Source organism: Castor canadensis, chromosome 8 (genome assembly GCF_047511655.1).
Source record: "Castor canadensis chromosome 8, mCasCan1.hap1v2, whole genome shotgun sequence".
NCBI classification, from domain to species: Eukaryota; Metazoa; Chordata; class Mammalia; order Rodentia; family Castoridae; genus Castor; species Castor canadensis.
Window position 1 is genome coordinate 63,647,121 of NC_133393.1, and position 6,393 is coordinate 63,653,513.

A 6,393-nucleotide genomic window follows, 5' to 3' on the forward strand; every position below is an offset into this window, starting at 1 on the left:
GGGCATGGCTTCAAACCATCATACTTCTGATCTCTGCTTTCCCAGTAGCTAGGATTACAGGCATGTTCCACTGGCACTTGGTTTGCATGCTGTTATTTAATTTTAATAAGCAATCTTAGATAATAGGAGTAAGGACGACAAAAAAGTAAAATGGGGTTGGAAGTAAAGTGAAAACTGAGATTGTGTTACAAAGTTGCAGGTTTTACAGAGGGATTATAAATTTGTTGTGGGTTTCCTGTTGGCTACAGCAAAGAAGCCTCCTGGTAGAAAAAAACAGCTTCACAGGGCAGCTGGAGTGAGCTGCTGGAATATAACTGAAAGAAAAAGCGGGTCTGTGAGGATGGCATGTGTCACAGAGCCTTACAAGACAGAGATCAAAGTAGCAGTCCTTTAAGTCATGCCTCTTGCTAATCAGAACAAGGTAAGACTCACACTCAAGTTTTATTTATTCTTTTTTTTCCTTAGAAGAAAAGAAATTGCACTGAAAAGTTTGAATGGAAGTCTATAATATTGCCCACTTCCCTCCATCCAGCAAAGATAATAAAGAAAAACTTTATCCCATTTCAGGGGGCATGGCTGAGATTGGTCACCCTCAATGCATGCCTATAATCTCACTTATTCAGGAGGTGGAGATATGAGGAATGCAATCTGAGGACAGTCTGGGCAAAAGTTAGTGAGACCCTATCCCAACGACAAGCCAGACATGATGTTGCTGTAAGGAACTACCGAATAAAGCCCACACCACATGTGGAAAAGAAAGATTTATTAGGGGACAGACTGCAGGACTGTCTCTCAGGTTCAGAGTGCAGAAGCTTGGCTGGAATGGGTAGTGGGCTTTATAGGAGGGGCCAAGCCATGAGATAGGGAGAAAGTTCCTGGTCTCCGATTATCTGTGATCGCCAGATGGAATGGGTCAGGATGCCTGGCTAGTTGAGAAACTAGAAGTTCCTGAGATTTTGCAAGCAGGGAAACAATAAGGGGAGTTTGGCAAGCAGTCATAAATCAGGGGGTCTGGTTTCGGTGTTAGCCTGCCCCAAGAATGCCAGGGACCTAACATTCCAGCCTTTTTTTGGTATTATGGGTGCCAATCGATCCAGCTGCTTCATACTGAATGGGGGCATCATTAAGGGAGTTCAGCTGGAATTTGGAAATTTGAGAGGTCCCCAGGAGCACAGGCAGATGGTTCTTCCCAAGCTTCATTTGCAGATAAGGCCAGTTGTTGGTAGGCCGGAGAAGGTTGTAGTAGCATCTGGTGAGAAATCTGTCTGCTGAGTTCCCCTAGGCGATCCTGGAGGCATCTAGGGTTAAAGAGAGTAGCCTCTATAATGGACCTAATAGATCATATAACCAAGGGAAGGAAGCAGGGAAGTACTATGCATGCTCCCAGAATTAGGCTCACTGCCCCTAATTCTTTGTTTTAAATTCACCTATGGCAGAAAATCAAGAACCAGATGAGGACTAAGAACTTATGTAGGAGTGGAAAAGGGAGAGAGTTTGCGGGAGAGGCGTAGCCAGGTGGGGTCCAGTGGCACACAAGAGTACTCATCTTTTGCTGTAGTGGAAGAGTCTGAAGTTGGTGGGCAATGTTTTATCCTTGAGAGGTGCTGCCACTGGGGGATCCCATTGAGCTTGACAGCAGTGAGCATTATGAGAATGACCAGATGAGGGCCAGTCCACCGAGGTCCCAAAGGGGAGGGTCAAAGATCCTCCTGGTTTAACAGAAATTGTTATAGGGCCCTCTGGAGGGTGGGGCAGGATCTGGTCTGCATGCTCTTTGAGAAGTTCCCTGAGAAGGTTAAGGTAAGGCAGACAGTCAGCCAAAGGAGCAGGGTCTGTTGGAGGCAAGTTTCCTAAGATTTTCTGCCATAGGTGATGGGTGTGCCCTTTGTGGTGAGAAAGTCCCTTTCCTCCCAGAGAACAGCATGATGGTGTATAATGTGGTGAGCATATTTAGAGTCAGTAAAGATGTTGGCTGTCTTACCCTCAGCTAAGGTGAGGGCTCTGGTTAAAGCGATCAGTTCTGCTTTTTGAGAGGTGGTACCCCATGGGAGAGGACTGGACTCAGTAACATTTGTGAGGGACACTATAGCATAGCCTGCCCATCTCCTGCCTGTATAATCCAGTGAGGAACTGCCATCTATAAACCAAGAAATGTCTGGGTTCAGCAGAGGTGAGCTTGACAGATGAGGTTGACAGTAAGTTAGAGAATATAAGGATTCCAGGCAAGCGTGTTCCAGGGGTGTGACATCAGGAGGTAGGGTGGAAGGATTAAGGGGAGGGCAGGCTTGTAAAATAACCTCAGGGTTTTCTATAAAAGTGAGGTGGAAGAGTTGTAGTCTTGAGGGTGACAGGTTGAAAAGGCAGCAGTGAGACAAGAGGTCAGTCAGCTGGGGGACAGGACAGTAGTGGGTTTCTCAAAAGTGAGTTTGGAGGCTTCCTGAGTTAATAGGGCCACCACAGCCAAAGCATGCAGGCAAGGCTGCCAGCCCTTGATAACAGGGTCAAGCTGTTTGGATAAGTAGGCTATAGGGGTGAAGGTGGGACCCTTCATCTGTCCTAACACTCCCAATGCCATTCCTCCTCTCTCAGTGACATATAGCTTGAAAGGGTCATCTAAGTTTGGGAGAGAGAGAGCAGGGACCTGAAGGAGGGCTTGTTGAAGTTTAAGAAAGGGAGTTTTTTTTTCCTTTTATTCATATGTGCATACAATGTTTGGGTCATTACCCCCCCTTCCCACTGCCCCCTCCCTTACCAGCCCCACCCCCTCCAGAAAGGGAGTTTTAATAGGCTTGGCTGGGTCAAGAGGCTCAGTTAAAGGGCCCCTTGCAGCCTCATAGAGAGGCTGGGCCAAGAGAGCAAAATTGGGGATCATGTCCTGAGATAGCCAGCCAGACTTAGGAAGGAAAATAATTCTCCTTTAGCAGAGGGGACAATTAATGACCTGATGTGGGCCTTCCAGTCTACTGTAATGTCTAGAGGTTGGTGTTAGAAGGACCCCCGGGTATTTAACCTGTGGTAGGGAAAGCTGAGCCTTGGAAGGTGAAACTCGATAGCCCTTTTGTGCTAGAAAGTTGAGTAGTAAGGTGGTGTGGTCCTGAGAGTAGATAAGGGTGGGACTACAGAGAAGGAGATCATCAACATATTGGAGCAGAATACTGGGTTAAAGGTCAAGAGAGGATAAGTCCCATGCCAGAGCCTGGCCAAAGAAGTGGGGGCTACCCCTGAAGCCCTGGGGAAGGACTGTCCAGATGAGTTGTTATACTAGCCCTGAGGCTGAGTCCTCCCATGTGAATGCAAAAATATTGTGATAATCAGGGTGAAGGGGGATAGTGAAGAAAGTATCCTTAAGATCGAGGACAGAAAAATAGAAGGTGTCTGAAGGGATACGAGATAATAGTGTATGTGGGTTGGGTACCACATGATGGGTAAGAAGCACAGCCAAGTTAACAACTCTCAGGTCCTGAACCAGTCTGTATGAGCCATCAGGTTTTAGGACAGGTACAATGGGGGTATTACATGGGGAGTGGGTGGGTTTAAGAATCTTCTTGTCTAGGAGTTTGTCAATGAGGGGCTTTAGTCCCCACCTATGTTTTAGGGAGATGGGATATTGTGGCCTGTTTGGGTGAGATTTAGGGTCTTTTGCATATATTTTAATTGGTGAGTGGTGGGAAGCAACAGAAGGGGAGGAGATATCCCAGACTATTGGATTTACCATATCAGGAGGCAGAGGGAGAGAGTTTGGAGCTGATGAGAGAGGGCAATTAGTAAGTACCATTAGGAAAAAGACTTGGGACTTGTCTTGAGTAGGAAGTGGGATTGTAAAGGAGAAGGTGAAATGAAGTTTGGAGAGACAATCCCTTCCCAACAACAGAGTGGGGCAAGAGGGCAGGATAAGGAATGAGTGTGTAAAGGGGACACCTTTCTTGATAAGTAGCAAGAAAGTGGCCCAGTAGTTTTTGGCCAGTGGAGGACACCATCTACTCCCACCATGGCGATCTGTGAAGGATAAAGCTTACCTGAGAAGTTAGGTAGTACCGAATAACTGGTCCCAGTGTCCAGCAGGAATGAGATTGGCCTACCTGCTACTTCGACAGTTACTCTGGGCTCCTCCAAAGTGATCTTGAAGGGGGCTGAGGTCCCAGGGCCATGTCAGTCTTCTGCTGCCAGGCCTAAGAGGTCCATGAGGCCTTCACTCTGTTGAGAGTGGGAATGGGAGACTGACCTACCCTGCAGAGACAAAGAGGGGCAGTCATCCTTCCAGTGTCCATTCTGGCCACATTGTGGACAGGATTCTGGCAGTGGGCGAAGTGAAGGGCAGTGTTTTGCCCAGTGTCCCATCCAGTTGCACTTGTAGCAGGCCCCTGGAGGTGTGTGTTGTTGTCCAGCCCGTCTCAAAGTTGGAGGAGGTGGCCTCAGGGGAGCCACCAAAAAACTGGGCCTTTTGTTGGTATTGGGCCTTGTCTCAGCTATTAAATACCTTAAATGCCATTTTCACAAGATCTCCTTGGGGGGTTTGAGGGTCATCCTCTGCCTAAGTTTTCTTTCGAATATCAGGGAAGGATTGGGAAATAAAGGGTTAAGGCTTCAGTAAGGCGCCCTAAGAAGTCAGCAGGGTTTTCAGTTGGGCATTGGATAATTTCTCTAAGTTTGTCAAAATTGACTGCCCTATAGGAAGCAGTCTGTAGCCCCTCAAGGAGGCAGGTGAGCATATAATTTCACGTGGCTAGCATGGCTAGGTCCTGATAGTCCCAATGTGGGTTGTTACATGGCACAGCAGTAGATCCCACTGGGAGAGTGAGATCTGTGCAGTGGACATCATCAGCATGTGCCTGGGCTGCCAATCAAACTCTTTCCTTTTCATCTGAAGTTAAAGTGGAGGAAAGAATAACATATATCATGCCAAGTCATATCATATGCTTGGGTTTGTATTTAAATTCTTTAATAATTTAAAGAATCATTAGAGAAGGAGTCAAGCCCCTTTTCAGTTTGGGAGAGGTCAGTCATGGAAAAAGGCACATGAACTCTGATAATGCCATCAGCTCCTGCTACTTCCCAGAATGGGTAGATGGGTTGGGCATGTTTGGGAAGAGGTATGGGAACAGGTATGGGATGCGGGTGGGGAGGAGAATGGTGAGGTTGTAGCAAGAACTGAGGGCAAGGCTGGCAGTGTTGGTTCTTGGTTCTTGGTTCTTGAGGATTCAACCGCTCAGGGTCAATTGTGACCTCTGTAGAAGGAGAATAGGGTGGCAGATGTTTGGGAGAGCCAGCAGAGGTGGAAGAAGGGGGGTCTGAGTCATGGGAGGATGGGGTGGGAGAAGAGATTGATGTAGAGGACTGGCGGGAGGAGTTGGGAGGTGGGCAGACAGAGCCCATGAAGTCACAAGTAAGAGAAGAGTCTTCAGGAGAGGGGTCAGGAGGAGTTTTGGTCTTTGAGGGGGGGTTTGTCACTGGCAACAAGGATTTGAACAGCATTACAAGATTGGAGCAGGGAGGGTCAAGAGCGGAGAGAAAGGAAAGCTTGAATGTGTGGAATTTCAGATCACTTGCCATTGCAATGGCAGAAATTGACAAGATCTAAGTGTGTGAAAATCAAAAGTACTGTTTTCAGGCCATTGGGTTGATTGTCTAGCTTGTACTGAGGACAAACGGTGTCGCAGTAATAGATCAATCACTTAGGTTTTATATCATCTTGGAGACCAAGGTTCCTGAGGGAGCAGAGAAGGCATCCCAGGGGTATGGACACGTCTAATTTAGAGTGTGTGGTCCCCATAACGTAGAAGAAAAGAAGAGAGAGAGAGAGAAAGAGAGAGAGGCAGGTGCCTTGGTGAGTTTACTCTTCAGGCCAATATAGATATACATCAAGATCTAGCCTCCCTTATGTGACCCAGGCAAGGAGAGCAGAATCGTCCAGTTGCCATTTGGTCAAAGTAAGCTGGAGGGGCTGTTGAGCTCTCACCCTAGGTGGAGGAAAGGAAAACAGAGAGGGAGAGCAAGAGAGAGAGAGAGTGAGAGGGAGGGGGAAGTGTCACCAAACAGGTTCCCAAGGGCAGGCGTCCCTGGCCTGGGTCACTGTCCAACAGAATGCCCAACCAATTAGCCAGGCATCCCCATGCTAAGCAGAGGGGCACACCAGTGGGTGAGAGAGTCATATCTGGTGCAGTGCTACGACTTCCAGACCAGACAGAGCAGGCAGCCCTGAGGAGGGTGACACTTACTGAGTCTGAGGAGAGGAGTAGGTCAGGTGGAGAGCAGTGGAAGAGAGAGGCTAATGATGGATGGGAAAGCCTGCAAGGCAGTAAGGCCCAAAATGCACAGTCTGGAGATATGTGGGGACAATTCAGCAGTCTGGGTCTGGGAGAGGGCAGGACACGAAAGCCAAGGAAGCAGCCCTGG

At 48.0% G+C, this 6,393-nt stretch overlaps 1 long non-coding RNA gene across 1 annotated transcript; it reads right to left on the reverse strand.

Moving 5' to 3' along the window:
• Positions 1-748: 748 nt before the first annotated feature.
• LOC141425724 (uncharacterized) lies at positions 749-4,652 on the reverse strand. Its single transcript, XR_012450795.1, has 2 exons — positions 4,080-4,652; positions 749-1,298 (listed from the first exon to the last, which is right to left on the reverse strand). It is a non-coding gene; the product is annotated as an uncharacterized lncRNA (long non-coding RNA).
• Between the last annotated feature and the right edge of the window lie 1,741 nt (positions 4,653-6,393).